Below are 16091 nucleotides of genomic sequence, written 5' to 3'. Positions count from 1 at the left end.
TGGGCAAGAATCTGGCGTTGAACGCCCAAATGGGGCAGAATCCAGCGCTGAACGCCCAACAGGGGCACATTTCTGGCGTTCAGGCGCCAGGAACAGACAGTGAGTTGGCGTCTAACGTCACTCCAACTTCTAACTCTGGTACGCAATTGCCAGTGAGGGATCAGACACACATAAGTGCTGATAACAACCCCTCTAAAAAGGCTTCTTTAACCACTAAGGTTGAGGAATATAAAGCCAAGATACCTTATCCTCAAAAACTCCGGAAAGAGGAGCAGGATAAGCAATTTGCTCGCTTTGCAGATTATCTGAGGACTCTTGAAATAAAGATTCCATTTGCAGAGGCACTTGAGCAAATACCTTCTTATGCCAAGTTCATGAAAGAGATCTTGAGTCATAAAAAGGAGTGGAGAGAAACAGAAAGAGTTCTCCTCACTGAAGAATGCAGTGCAGTCATTCTGAAAAGCTTTCCTGAAAAGCTTAAAAACCCTGGGAGCTTTCTGATACCATGCATATTAGAAGGTGATTGCACCAAGACAGCTTTATGCGATCTTGGGGCAAGCATCAACCTGATACCTGCATCCACTATCAGGAAGCTTGGCTTAACTGAAGAAGTTAAACCAACCCGGATATGTCTCCAACTTGCTGATGGTTCCACTAAATACCCATCAGGCGTGATTGAGGACATGATTGTCAGAGTTGGGCCATTCGCCTTTTCCACTGACTTTGTTGTGCTGGAAATGGAGGAGCACAAGAGTGCTACTCTCATTCTAGGAAGACCCTTCCTAGCAACTGGACGATCCCTCATTGACGTCCAGCAGGGGGAAATAACCCTGAGAGTCAACGATGACGAGTTCAAGTTGAACGCTGTCAAAGCCATGCAGCATCCAGACACATCAACAGACTGCATGAAAGTTGACCTTATTGACTCTTTGGTAGAAGAGATCAACATGGCTGAGAGTCTCGAATCAGAGTTGGAAAACATCTTTAAAGATGTTCAGCCTGATTTGGAGGATTCAGAGGACATGAAAGAGCCTCTGAACTTTCTTCTGAAAGAGGAAAAACCTCCTAAACCAGAGCTCAAGCCACTGCCACCATCCTTTAAATATGCATTTCTAGGAGAAGGTGACACTTTTCCAGTGATCATAAGCTCTGCTTTAAATTCACAGGAAGAGGAAGCACTTATTCAAGTGCTAAGGACACACAAGACAGCTCTTGGGTGGTCCATAGGTGATCTTAAGGGCATAAGCCCAGCTAGATGCATGCACAAAATCCTATTGGAGGATAATGCCAAACCAGTGGTTCAACCACAGAGGCGGCTAAATCCAGCCATGAAGGAAGTGGTGCAGAAAGAGGTCACCAAATTACTGGAGGCTGGGATTATTTATCCTATTTCTGACAGCCCCTGGGTGAGCCCTGTTCAAGTCGTCCCAAAAAAGGGAGGCATGACAGTGATTCATAATGAAAAAAATGAACTGGTTCCTACAAGAACAGTTACAGGGTGGCGCATGTGTATTGACTACAGAAGGCTCAATACAGCCACCAGAAAGGATCATTTTCCTTTACCATTCATAGACCAGATGCTAGAGAGACTAGCAGGTCATGATTATTACTGCTTTTTTGATGGCTACTCAGGCTATAACCAGATTGCAGTAGACCCCCAGGATCAAGAGAAAACAGCATTCACATGTCCATCCGGAGTGTTTGCTTATAGAAGGATGCCCTTTGGGCTATGCAATGCACCTGCAACCTTCCAGAGATGCATGCTCTCTATTTTCTCTGATATGGTGGAAAAATTTCTGGAAGTCTTCATGGATGACTTCTCAGTATATGGAGACTCATTCAGCTCCTGTCTTGATCACCTGAAACTTGTTCTGAAAAGATGCCAAGAAACCAACCTAGTTTTAAATTGGGAAAAGTGTCACTTCATGGTGACTGAAGGAATTGTTCTTGGGCATAAAATCTCAAATAAGGGAATAGAGGTAGATCAAGCAAAAATAGAGGTAATTGAAAAATTACCACCACCTGCCAATGTTAAGGCAATCAGAAGCTTTCTGGGGCATGCAGGATTCTATAGGAGGTTTATAAAGGATTTTTCAAAAATCGCAAAACCCCTAAGCAATCTGCTAGCTGCTGACACGCCATTTGTGTTTGACACAGCATGCCTACAAGCGTTTGAAACGCTGAAAGCTAAGCTGGTCACAGCACCAGTCATTTCTGCACCAGACTGGACATTGCCATTTGAGTTAATGTGTGATGCCAGTGATCATGCCATTGGTGCAGTATTGGGACAGAGGCATGACAAGCTTCTGCATGTCATTTATTATGCCAGCCGCGTTCTAAATGATGCCCAGAAAAATTACACAACCACAGAAAAAGAACTACTTGCAGTGGTTTACGCCATTGACAAGTTCAGATCATACTTAGTAGGATCAAAAGTGATTGTGTATACTGACCATGCTGCTCTTAAATATCTACTCACAAAGCAGGATTCAAAACCCAGGCTCATCAGATGGGTATTGCTTCTGCAAGAGTTTGATATAGAAATAAGAGACAGAAAAAGGACAGAGAACCAAGTGGCTGATCATCTGTCCCGGATAGAGCCAGTGGAAGGGACGTCCCTCCCTTCTTTTGAGATCTCTGAGACGTTTCCTGATGAGCATTTATTCGCCATTCAGGAAGCACCATGGTTTGCCGATATTGCAAACTATAAAGCTGCAAGGTTCATACCCAAGGAGTACAATAGAATACAAAAGAAGAAATTAGTTACTGATGCAAAGTACTACTTGTGGGATGAACCCTATCTCTTTAAGAGATGTGCAGACGGAATTATCCGTAGGTGTGTCCCCAGAGAGGAAGCACAGAGAATCTTATGGCATTGCCACGGATCTCAATATGGAGGCCATTTCGGAGGTGAGCGAACAGCCACCAAGGTCCTCCAATGTGGCTTCTATTGGCCCACACTCTATAAAGATTCCCGAGAGTTTGTACGTAATTGTGACAGTTGCCAAAGAGCTGGTAATCTGCCTCATGGTTACGCCATGCCTCAACAAGGAATCTTGGAAATAGAGTTGTTTGATGTATGGGGAATTGACTTCATGGGACCTTTCCCACCATCATACTCAAACACTTATATTCTGGTGGCAGTTGACTATGTATCAAAATGGGTTGAGGCTATTGCCACACCCACCAATGATACTAAAACAGTGCTGAAGTTCCTCCAGAAACATATCTTTAGCAGGTTTGGTGTCCCTAGAGTGTTAATCAGTGATGGGGGCACTCACTTCTGCAATAAACAGCTTTACTCTGCCATGGTTCGGTATGGAATTAGCCACAAGGTGGCCACCCCATATCATCCACAAACCAATGGGCAAGCTGAAGTCTCTAACAGAGAATTAAAGAGAATCCTGGAACGGACAGTAAATACCCGTAGAAAGGATTGGGCAAGGAGCTTGGATGATGCTCTGTGGGCTTACAGAACAGCATTCAAGACCCCTATAGGGACCTCTCCATACCAACTCGTGTATGGTAAGGCATGCCACTTGCCCGTGGAACTGGAACATAAGGCCTACTGGGCAACCAGATTCCTAAACTTTGATGCCAAATTAGCAGGAGAAAAAAGATTGCTCCAGCTAAATGAGCTAGAGGAATTCAGATTCACAGCTTTCGAAAATGCCAAGCTTTATAAAGAAAAATAAAAAAAATGGCATGACAGAAAGCTGTCATCTAGAATCTTTGAACCAGGACAGAAGGTCCTGTTGTTTAACTCTAGACTCAGGCTATTCCCCGGGAAACTGAAATCCCGGTGGAGGGGACCATACGTGATTACAAGTGTGTCACCATATGGTTATGTGGAGCTTCAAGATATTGACTCTGATAAGAAGTTCATTGTCAATTGACAGAGAATCAAGCATTATCTTGAAGGCAACACTGAGCAAGAATGCTCAAGGCTGAAGCTAGATTGAAAGCTCAGCAAAGTCCAGCTAAAGACAATAAAGAAGCGCTTGCTGGGAGGCAACCCAGCCATGGGGCAACAATCCTCTAAGCATTTTTGCCCTATTTTTATTTTTATTTGTTTATATAAAGTTCACTGACACTAAGGTAAAGAATCATTTGCATAAGTTTACAGGGTTACAGAAGGAAGCTACACACAAAACAGAGATAGGGAGCTTACTGGCAAGAAAACGCCAGTGAAGGCCATTTTGGGCGTTCAGCGCCCAAAATGGGCATCCAGTGGGCGCTGAACGCCAGTAAGGATAGCTATCTGGCGTTCAACGCCAGAAAAGGGCAACAACTGGGCGTTGAACGCCCAGGAGGGCAGCATTTGGGCGTTGAATGCCCAAAACAGGCAGTGTTTGGGCGTTCAAACGCCAGGATGGTGGGGAGGAGCTCTCCTTCTACCCATCTCCTTCTTTTTCTTTTGCTTGAGGACAAGCAAAGCTCTAAGTTTGGTGTGCTTATCCGTGATCACTAAGATCATGGCCCCTAAAGGAAAACAACCCACTCCAAGAGGAGCAAGGGCGTGATTTAAAGGAACTGAAGCGCCAGAAATTCTCTCTTGAAGGACCAAGCACCTCACAGACTAGAGGAACATCCACTTCCCAAACCTCAAGGTTGTTGAGTTCTAATCTTAGCCTTAACTCTGTGATAACTGTTCTTATTTTAATTTTACCTTAGGAGTCATATAGTAGTAATTAGTATCTATTTTGATTTTATCTCCAATTAAGCTATAGTTTATTTTTCTCATCATCATTAAACATGAATAAAGTAGTAGATCTTTTGAATAAGAGGCAATAAAATTTCGAGTTTTAATAAGAGAAATTCTAATTAGTTAAATGTGGTGGCAATGCTTTCTGTCTTCTGAATGAATGCTTGAACAGTGCATATGTCTTTTGAATTTGTTGTTTAAGACTGTTAAATATGTTGGCTCTTGAAAGAATGATGAACATGAGACATGTTATTGATAATCTGAAAAATCATAAAAATGATTCTTGAAGCAAGAAAAAGCAGCAAAGAACAAAGCTTGCAGAAAAGAAAAAAAAGCAAGCAGAAAAAGCCAATAACCCTTAAAACCAAAAGGCAAGGGCAATTAAAAAGGATCCCAAGGCTTTGAGCATCAGTGGATAGGAGGGCCTAAAGGACTGAAATCCTGGTCTAAGCGGCTAAACCAAGCTGTCCCTAACCATGTGCTTGTGGCGTGAAGGTGTCAAGTGAAAACTTGAGACTGAGCGGTTAAAGTCAAGGTCCAAAGCAAAAAGAAGAGTGTGCTTAAGAACTCTGGACACCTCTAATTGGGGACTTTAGCAAAGCTGAGTCACAATCTGAAAAGGTTCACCCAATTATGTGTCTGTGGCATTTATGTATCCGGTAGTAATACTGGAAAACAAAGTGCTTAGGGCCAAGGCCAAGACTCATAAAGAAGCTGTGTTCAAGAATCATCACACTGAACTAAGAGAATCAATAACACTATCTGAATTCTGAGTTCCTATAGATGCCAATCACTCTGAGCTTCAATGGATAAAGTGAGATGCCAAAACTGTTCAGAAGCAAAAAGCTACTAGTCCCGCTCATCTAATTAGAATCTGAGCTTCAATCAAAAACTCTGAGATATTATTGCTTCCCAACCTATTAGTCTTCTATTTTATTTGTCTAGTTGCTTGAGGACAAGCAACAGTTTAAGTTTGGTGTTGTGATGAGCGGATATTTTATACGCTTTTTGGGGATAATTTCATATAGTTTAGAGTGTGTTTTAGCTAGTTTTCAGTCTATTTCTAGTAGTTTTTAGGAAAAATTCATATTTCTGGACTTTACTATGAGTTGTGTGTTTTTCTGTAATTTCAGGTATTTTTCTGGCTGAAATTGAAGGAGCTGAGCAAAAATCTGATTCAGGCTGAAAAAGGACTGCTGATGCTGTTGGATTCTGACCTCCCTGCACTCAAAGTGGATTTTCTGGAGCTACAGAACTCGAAATGGCGTGCTTCCAATTGCGTTGGAAAGTAGACATCCAGGGATTTCCAGCAATATATAATAGTCCATACTTTGCACAAGAATTGACAACGTAAACTGGCGTTCAACGCCAGCCTTCTGCCCAATTCTGGCATCCAGCGCCAGAAAAGGATCAAAAACTGGAGTTGAACTCCCAAACTGGCACAAAAACTGGCGTTCAACTCCACAAATGGCCTCTGCACGAAATCTCAGCCCCAGCACACACCAAGTGGGCCCCAGCACACCAAGTGGGCCCCAGAAGTGGGTCTCTGCATCATCCATCATAGTCCACTCATATTTTGTAACCCTAGGCTACTAGTTTAGTATTTAAACAACTTTTAGAGACTTATTTGGTATCTCATGACATTTCAGATCTAAACTTTGTATTCTCTGACGGCATGAGTCTCTAAACCCCATTGTTGGGGGTGAGGAGCTCTGCTGTGTCTCGATGAATTAATGCAAGTATTTCTGTTTTCCATTCAAACACGCTTGTTCCTATCTAAGATGTTTATTCGCGCTTAACTGTGATGAAGGTGATGATCTGTGACATTCATCACCTTCCTCAAACCACGAACGTGTGATTGACAACCACCTCCGTTCTATATCCGATTGAATAAGCATCTCTTAGATTCCTTAATCAGAATCTCCGTGGTATAAGCTAGAACTGATGGCGGCATTCATGAGAATCCGGAAAGTCTAAACCTTGTCTGTGGTATTCCGAGTAGGATTCAAGGATTGAATGACTGTGACGAGCTTCAAACTCCTGAAGGTTGGGTGTTAGTGACAGATGCAAAAGGATAGTAAATCCTATTCCAACCGGATCGAGAACCAACCGGTGATTAGCCGTGCTGTGACAGAGCGCGTGAGCGTAGTTTTCACTGGAAGGATGGAAGGTAGCCATTGACAACGGTGATCCACCAACACACAGCTTGCCATAGGAGGACGTGCGTGCGTGAATCAGAAGACAGAGGAAAGCAGAGATTCAGAAGACAAAGCATCTCCAAAACTCCAACATATTCTCCATTACTACACAACAAGTAACTTTTAATTTATGCTCTACTGGTTATTCATAATTCAACTGATAAACATAATTGATTTCCTGACTAAGATTTACAAGATAACCATAGATTGCTTCAAACCAACAATCTCTGTGGGATTCGACCCTTACTCACGTAAGGTATTACTTGGACGACCCAGTGCACTTGCTGGTCAGTGGCACGCGTTGTGAAAAGTGTGATTCGTGATTCGTGCTACCACAGACCCAATTTTTGTAGTACGGTATCATGAAAATCAACCAGGCTCATAGAAGGTCTGATAAAGACACTCAACGGATTTTTATCAGTAAACTTAATTTTCGATCACATTTTTTTTCTTAATCGTGCCTTTGTAGCACACAAGAATTAGAAAGCTATCCTCTTTAGTCATTTTCAGAGGTTGGAGGTCTACTTTATAGAGGTTTACTAATAAAGACACTATCACTCTTATGTGAATTCAACATCTTGTTTGTATTTATAGAGGTTGGATGTCTACTTTAAATCGAATTAAATTAATTCGATTTAATAATGTTGTTTGTTAAGGGTAAATCAAATTAAGTGGAATTAATTTACCTTATAGTCTTTTCATGCTTAAAACAAATTCACTTCAGTCGATTTACTTGAGTGCATCATCATATCATGTAAATCGAATCTAGTAAGGTTGATTTACGAGCATCATGCCTAAATCGAATTTTATTAAGAAAACCCTAAATCGAACGTACTCAATTTGATTTACATATGCATGGCTAAATTGATGTAAATGAATTCGATTTATATTAAAATAGACTATCACGTAACTCTTCTCGCTTTAGGAAATTCATGTAAATTTGGTTTCCAATTCATTTGTTCAAGTAATTTGCCCTCAAAATTTTGAATATTTAAAAGAATATATACGCACATTTTCTCATAAAAATTAAGACATTAATTTATTATATATTACACCTTTTTCTTTAATTAGTTTAATTATTTTGTAAATTTTTTTATTTTATACTTTTATTTAACGTTTGCATAAATTAAAAAAAAAATATATGAGCTTAGATATATCAAATAATATTTTTCTATCAAATAAACATTAAATATAAATAAAAAAATAATATTTTTCTAGCATCGCACGAATACATATGCACTAGTTGTATTTTATATAAAAAGTTATAAACCTTCCAAACCCTTGCAAAAGTATGCCGGGATTTCCACCAGGTACAAGGCTATCTAGCTCTTTAATCTTTAATTATATTTATATTTAATTATAAATTATATTAAATATTTACAAATTAAAAATATAAACAAAAAATTATTAATTATAATTTATTTTTTTATAATTATATAATATTTATTAATATTATTTTTTAATAAATACTTATAATATATAATAACATAATAAGTATAAATTAATTAATAAATTATTAAAATTTATAAATAATAATTATTTTAATATAAAAATAAAATAATAAATACTTATAAATTTATAATAAAAAAATAATAATTTTTTTTGTAATTATTTAATTATATCGAAATAATTGATTCAACTACTGATTCAATCATTCAACAATTGAATCAATAATTAGTGTTCTGACCGATCAATTATTAATTTAGTTTTAATAACTATAATTTAAATTACTTATAAAAAAGTAAAAAAAAAAAGTCCTTTTTTTTTGTAAAAACTGTCTATGTCTTTTAAAATAAATATTTCTGTTATTAAAAAATTAAATATAAAATAATTTATTTATAAACTATTTTTAATCTTTTTAAAAGATCTTACTTAAGTTGGTTAATTTTATTGTGGTTCAAATGTAATGAGATTTTATTAAATTTAGAAATAAATAAAAATCATACGGATATATATATATATATATACTAGCGGGACAACCGCCTCATTGAAATTTGGACAATTACTTAGTAATATATAACATTATTTATTTGTCCTATTAAATTGTTAAATTTGTCCCAACATATTAGATGAATAAATAAAAATTATTTTATTAGATTTAATTCTATATATAAAATTATTGTGCTAATTAAATTGATTTTACAAAATTATTTTATTAAACTTAATATAATTATTAATTTATTAGAATTATTTTAAATTAAAATATTTTATCAAACAATTGATATAATAAACAATTTAAAATTCTCACGTCTCAATAATTATTATATAAAAGTAAATATTAAGTTACTTTTTATATACTTTGATTAAATTAAAGAGACTTATTTTTAGTATTTAATAACGAGATGAAAAGTGGTCTGATTTCCATTTTATTTATTAGAGTTTTTTCTAATTCAACTTTTGGACATCTAATGACCTAATAACCAAATTAATAACTTTTTATTAGATTTATGTACAATTTAAATATCAATTATCAAATTTAACTAAATAAAATTTGTGTTTTTTTTTTTAATTGTTTGAAACTAAAAAGATATATTTATCCATTTTTTTAAGTTAATTTTAATTTTGATAATCAAATATAGTTAAAAGTTCTCTTTACTACAAATATTATAATATAAAAGTGGCATCTAATGAAAAAAGGTGACTTTATTATAAGAATAATGAAAGGGTTTAATTAAAATCATTAAATTTAAATAAATAACTAAGATTAGACTATAAAATTTAGAGAAAAAATATATGTAATTAATAATGTGTTTGAAATTAGAGAGAATAAGTTATTAATATCCTTAAAATTAAAAAGAAAAAAATTAATTTCAAAGTATATTTATAATTTTAAATATTTTTAATTATATTATTTAAAATATAATTCAATATATGAATTATGAAATAAAATAATAAAAAAATATAAAATATATACTTATAAACTACGATTTAATTGTATTAAAAATATCATTCAATATATGAGTTATATAAAACATATACGTACCTATAAACTACGATTTAATAAATGAGATTAAATAAATTCTACAAATTATATAATTTAAAATAATAATTTTGATTTCTTAATCTAACAATAAATTATATTAATACTTGAAAATAATAATAAAAAGAAAAAATGACTCGAAAAATCCCAATAGAAAGTAAATGACATTATTTGTATGAGAAGAGACATGAATCGAGCACTAATTTTATTGTCCGTTGATTTTCACCTCTTCTAAGAACTATCTCAATTTCACCATTAATTTCAATCTTAATTCATCTATAATTTTTTTTATCATTCTCTCTTCTAGTTTACTTTTAACTTAATCAAAATAAGATCACATACATAATCAATTATTTTACATTCTTCTATATATTGATATCGTATAGTTTTTTAATAGGTGAAGGAAGTACATCTTATGAGCTATTACAAATCTAAAATTTCTTTACATAAGTAAAACAAGATATAGTTATTTGATAACTCATTTGTTTATAATAATAATAATAATAATAATAATAATAATAATAATAATAATAATAATAATAATAATAAGTGACTCATCAATTCATTTCTTTTAATTTAATAGGCATATTTTCAATGGATACACAACACAATAGAATTGATATGATAATAACAGTGCCAAATAAGTTACATGATCCAATAAAACAGTACAAAAATAGATTTCAAATTGTGAAGATGAATTGAAGCCTATGATTGACATAGTATTTAATACATTAGAAAAAGAAAAAAACTTCTATATTAATTATTAACAGATAAAATTATATATTATTTATTTATAGATTATACATTAAAATAAGTTAAATAATATATATTAAAAAACTTCTATATTAATTATTAACAGATAAAATTATATATTATTTATTTATAGATTATACATTAAAATAAGTTAAATAATATATATTTATATATAAATATATAATGACTATACATAATATTTTTATGAAAATATTTTAATAAAAATTTACATATAATTATTTTTATATAAAATTAATAATTAATAATTATTAAATAATTTAATATATTTAAAAAATGATCAATTATAAACTTTTAATTATTAATTTTATATAAACACAATTACATGCAATTTTTTATTACATATTTTTATAGGGCAAAAAACACAATTAAGCCAAGAGATAAAACAAATTACACAAATCAGCCAAACTGAAAATAGCTTCATGAATCAGTCAAAGCAGATTACTATGTAATTCGAAACAGCTGGGTTCGAATTACATTAACACATAATTCGAATCAATATAACTCGAATGGTAAAGGAACACGAGCCCAAGCTAATTCGAATCTACATGATTCGAATTACAAAGACGCATAATTCGAATTAGGTTGGTTCGAATTACACATGTGCACACTTCCCCAAGTAATTCGAATTACTCACAATTTGTCTCAAATAGTAATTCGAATGGGGCTGATTCGAATTACACTGGATTCGGCTATATAAGGAGTTCGAATCCCCCTCATTTGAATCACTTTTCCATTCTCATACCCCACCAAATCCCAGAGAAAATGACCCAGATTCGATCCGACAAAGACTCGAGCAGAATACTCAGCCGATGGGGGACGATCCGGAAAGGCTATATAGGTTGGATGGAGTTGCTCATATAGCCGGGGTCATCAACGACGAGGTTAGTAGATAGAAAACTTTGTGCTAGTGGTTTATCTGAGTTAGTAGTTTTGCATGCAGTTTTAGTGGCGGTTTATGTTAGTGGTTTATCCTAGTGGTATTGCAAATGGTTTATTTTAGAGATTTTGCATGTGGTTTAGTTGGCGGTTTATGTTAGTGGTTTTTATTAGTGGTTTTTGTTAGTGGTTTTGTATGCGATTTTGTTGATGGTTTATTTTGGCGGTTTATTTTGGTGGTATTGGAAGTGGTTTATTATGTGGTTTTGTATGCGGTTTATGATAGTGGTTTTGCATGTGGTTTTCGTAAGTGGATTTGTATGTGGTTTATGTTAGCGGTTTAAGCATGTGGTTTTGTTGGCAGTTTATGTTAGTGGTTTTTATTAGTGATTTTTGTTAGTAGTTTTGTATGTGGTTTTGTTGATGATTTATTTTGGCAGTTTATTTTGGTGGTATTGGAAGTGGTTTATTATGTGGTTTTGTATGCGGTTTATGATAGTGGTTTTGCATGTGGTTTTCGTAAGTAGATTTGTATGTGGTTTATGTTAGCGGTTTAAGCATGTGGTTTTGCTAGTGGTTTATTATATAGGTTTTGCATGTAGATTCTGTTAGTGGTTTCCATAAGTGGTTCCTGGTGTTAGTTATTTTTGTTAGTGGTTTTCTAAGTGGTTCTAATAATGCAGTCCATGTAATGCGCAGCCCCAGCGATGCATCTCGAGTATGCGGCAGCAGCAGGGCATGCGACTCGAGGAGCGGTATGTTTCGTACTTGCAGATGGCCGGATTATACTATCTTGTGAGACTAAACGATAGATGGTTCTGGTTAGATGAGCCCCTTGTCAGTGCCTTCGTCGAGCGGTGGCGTCCGGAGACGCACACCTTCCACATGCCGTTCGGAGAGTGCACGATCACACTTCAGGACGTGGCGTACCAGTTGGGGTTGTCAGTGGACGGGCGTTATGTCAGTGGTTGCTTTACAGATTTTCAGATATACATTTAGGGTGGGCGGCCAACTTGGGTGTGGTTCCAGGAGTTGCTTGGAGTGATTCCTCCTCCGAGCCAGGTTCAGAAGTTCGCAGTAAACTGCACCTGGTTCCAGGAGACTTTTGGAGAGTGCCCTGTGGGAGCCGATGAGGAGACTGTGCGGTGCTTTGCTCGTGCCTATATTATGACGTTGTTGGGCACTCAGCTGTTTGCCGACAAGTCCAGCAACCGTATTCACATCAGATGGCTACCCTACGTAGCTAGGCTTGAGGAGATGGGTGCCTATAACTGGGGGTCTGCAGCACTAGCATGGCTGTACCGGTGCATGTGCCGAGTGGTCAACAGACATGTGGTGAATTTAGCGGGCCCATTACAGTTACTTCAGTCTTGGATCTTTTGGCGCTTTCCTAGGTTTAGGCCTGCTGGGTATGATACGTGCAGCTGGCCATTGGCCTCGAGTTACCATTCTCGGACTCTTCTGTTTCAAGTTAAATTAATTAATTCCATGTACGCTTGTAATGTAATACAATTCTGTCACACTTTTAATTAGCTATAACACCGATGTGAGATACAGGTGGTTAGGTTACAACCCTTCCGGTAGCGAGAAGGGACCTAGAGTGCAGATGTGGAGACTAAGGATAGACATGTTACAGGCCATGGATGTGAGTATAGTAACCGCCAATGTTTATTAATTAATTAACCTTTATGACTTTGGAGCATTAAATGGCCTAACAATGTTGAAATATTTTTGCAGTTCATCTGGATGCCGTATAGCTCCCACGAGGTACTGCAGGTTGTGCATCCGGAGGTGTTGGAGGCTCGTCATACGGCGTTATGGCGGTATGTGATGTCACTGATATGTTTTGCCGTCATAGAGTGGCATCAGATAGATAGGGTTTTACCGCAGTTCGGCGGAGTGCAGCCCCGTCCCCAGCCCGCCCTGAACATCAACTTTCTGATGTCGAAGGACGGGAGAGGAGGTGATCGTTGATTTCCATCCAGTTTACAGTTCTGGCATCTTCATTGGGAGAGCCGTGCGGACCACGTTCTCCGGTTCGATGTTGTCGCAGACCCTAGACCCTCACATGACTTCTTGGAGTGGAGGAGTCAGCATGGAAAGAGGTTCTTGTCACCAGAGATGTACCTGGGGATCCGAGAGCCGTTCCTATTCCTGTGGAGGCGACGTAGAGGGGTGCTGGGCGAGTTCCCAATATGGATCGTGTTGACGACGTGCCGGATAGGCGTCGGGTTGAGAGGAGAGCTCGTGTGGGGACACGACGGAGCCAGCGTGAGTGGAGGTGGTTGGACCAGGCTATGGACGAGGATGACTGGTGCGTGGCAGAAATTAAGCAAATTAAGAGATTGTAATATAAGAACAGCGTTGCGAGTATAGCTCTTAACCAACTAAAATCCGCCTCATCAATTTAGAAAGGTTGTCACAAAGTTAGAATAAAAATACTAGGAGTATGAGTCCCAGGTCGTCTCCCAACGAGTTGCTAGAAATGGTGCTAATTTATTAATCAGGAATTTTTCCGAGAGATTTTAAGATTTGAATGACAGAAAATAAATAATTGTAATCAAAAGAAAATTATATATCCTAATTAAAAATTCTTGACTGGGGGAATGATTAATCGGAAGTTCTATCCTTGTTGGGATCTCTTAAGTGTAGTATCAAAAAGGTTGTTGTTTTCACTTAGTTAACCCTTACTGAATAAAGGAAAGTCAAGTGATTGAGCTAACTCTTATTTGCAAATCCTAGTCCTCTCCCTTGGGAAGGTCTAGCGTTAGTAAATACAGAACTAGCCAACAACTTCCAGTTTAATCATCACTTAAGCCTTCCAACTCAAGTGTCTCCTTTTAATCAACCCCCATGTCAAGTAAGGAATCTACTCCATTGACATGAATATAACACTCAGAGAAATATAAGAAGAAGACATGATAATTTAAATAAAATAGAGATTCAAAATTATAAAAGTAAAAGTAATCTTTTGCATTAACAATCTATGAAAATAATCCAATTACCACTCTAAAAAAGAATTAAGAATATGAAATAAATAAAAGAGCAAGTAAGGAAACAGACTAGAATAGTATCTTCAACGGATGTGATGACTCTTCAATATCCAAAAGCAAAAGCATAAAACTAATAAACTATGAATGTAAAGAAAACCTAGAGGGAGAGTAATCCTCTCTAGATTCAGATCTAAAAACCTAAAACTATCCTAATGAGAATGTGTGTTGAGTCTCTGCATGTTCCCTGACTTTAATCTGTGTTTCTGGGCCGAAAACTGGGTCAAAACGCGGCCCGAAATCGCCCCCAGCGTTTTCTGTTATTTCTGCAGATCGCGCAGGTCACGCGTATGCATCAGTCACGCGTGCGCGTCATTTGGTAAATTTCCTTGTCACGCGTACGCGTCGTCCACGCGTGCGCGTCTTTTGTGCAGACTCCAATCCGCGCGTACGCGTCAGGCACGCGCACGCGTCGCTGATAATTTCTTCATATCGCGCGCACGCGTGAGCCATGCGTGCGCGTCGATGCTCGCTGGTCATCTCCTTAGTTTCTTGTGTTCCTTCCATTTTTGCAGGCTTCCTCTCCATTTTCTAAGCCATTCCTGCCCTATAAAGCCTGAAACACTTAACACACGGATCACAGCATCGAATGGTATAAAGGAGAATTAAAATACACAAATTAAAGGTCTCTAGGAAGTAAGTTTTCAACCATAGAACATAACTAGGAAGGAATTGTAAAATCATGCAATTAGTATGAATAAGTGGGTAAAGACTTGATGAAACCACTCAATTGAACACAAGATAAACCATAAAATAGTGGTTTATCAACCTCTCCACACTTAAACATTAGCATGTCCTCATGCTTAGCTTAAGGAGATAAAATAAATGAGTAAAAGTAAGACTCATGCAATGCAATGCAACCTATGTATATGAATGCAACTATATGTTAAAATGATTTTGCCCACTTGGTTAAAAGTAAATAAGTTCTTCAAGACAAAAATAACTCAAATTTCACTAATTAAAATCATGCAGTAAAAACAAGTAAACTTGTAAGAAGACAGCTCATGAAAGCAGGGAACATAGAATTAAGCATTGAACCCTCACTGATGGTGTATATGCACTCTAGTCACTCTAGTGTATTGGGGTAATTCACTCTATTCTTTCTCTAATGATGCTTTCTAAACCTTGTTCTTCACCTAACCAATCAACAAGTTTTTAATGTATCAATGCAAACATCATGAGGTCTTTTCAAGGTTGTAATGGGGCCAAGGTAAAGGTGAGTGTATATATATATGGCTAAGTGAACTATAAATTGAATCCTCGATTAACCTAAGCTCTTACCTATACATACTCCATATTCTTCTTAAATCATGCCTAGCTACCCAAAATTTTCCCACTTTTGTATTACATACTCATGCATCAACTTTTCTCTTAACTTGTATCACATATGCATTGATATTTATTAAACTTAACTTAGCATTGGGATAATTTTGTCCCCTTATTTATTTATTTAATTACTTTATTACTTGAATATTTTTGGATTTTTTTTATAAAAGCAAACATAACAT

The sequence above is a fragment of the Arachis ipaensis genome, chromosome B9 (assembly GCF_059453495.1).
Source record: "Arachis ipaensis isolate K30076 ecotype BB chromosome B9, ASM5945349v1, whole genome shotgun sequence".
NCBI lineage: Eukaryota > Viridiplantae > Streptophyta > Magnoliopsida > Fabales > Fabaceae > Arachis > Arachis ipaensis.
This window is presented reverse-complemented; position numbering follows the sequence as displayed.